This window comes from Anarrhichthys ocellatus, unplaced genomic scaffold (assembly GCF_004355925.1).
Source record: "Anarrhichthys ocellatus isolate YVR2014 unplaced genomic scaffold, GSC_Weel_1.0 scaffold517, whole genome shotgun sequence".
Lineage (NCBI taxonomy): Eukaryota > Metazoa > Chordata > Actinopteri > Perciformes > Anarhichadidae > Anarrhichthys > Anarrhichthys ocellatus.
In genome coordinates, this window is record NW_022280491.1 from 30,305 (window position 1) to 31,000 (window position 696).

Consider the following 696-nt stretch of genomic DNA (forward strand, 5'->3'; position numbering starts at 1 on the left):
GTCAGTACTATGTCTGGAGTACAAAAATAGATTCCTCATGTTTTCATCTATGTACAGGTTTTTTTTTCACTATGAGAAAAATAAAACAATCTACATATTAAGATATAGTAGCTATGGTCAGTACAAAAATGTCTTTTTTTGGGGGGGGGGGGGGGGGGGGGGGGGGGGGGGGGGGGGGAGGTGGAGTGGGGGTCGCGGTGCAGGCTGCTGGGTGATTCGGTCAGTCCCGTAAGTCTCTCTCTCTCTTTCTCTCTCTCCTCCATCTCCCGGCATCCTCAGCGCTCTGACGAGTAGCGCGTGCGCTTAGTCCTTTGCCTGAAGGGGTAGTGGACGAAGTCGAACGGGCGTTGGTGGCTCGTGTGGGCGGGCTGCTGCCCCTTGGGCAGCCGCTTCATGAAGTGGACCTCGCGCTGGTGCTGGCGTGTCCGCGAGCCCTTCCGCGGCCGCCCGCGCCGGGTGAAGGCCATGTACCAGTTCTCGTAGCGGCCGTTGCGCAGCGCCGTGTAGTTGTTCTCCAGCACGATCTCGGTGAAGATGCAATCGCGGCCGTGTCCGTTATTCTGCGCGGGGAAAAACACAAGATACACGGTTAGTGGGAAGATTTACAGATGGGGAAAAATATTGCATGTATAAAGGCCTCCCTGTGCAGCACACACACACACACACACACACACACACACACACACACACACACAC

The 696-nt window shown here is 55.5% G+C and overlaps 1 pseudogene; it reads right to left on the bottom strand.

Annotated features, from left to right (window-relative positions):
* Positions 1-206: 206 nt before the first annotated feature.
* On the bottom strand, positions 207-602 carry LOC116401540 (fibroblast growth factor 8 pseudogene; annotated as a pseudogene).
* Positions 603-696: the final 94 nt, after the last annotated feature.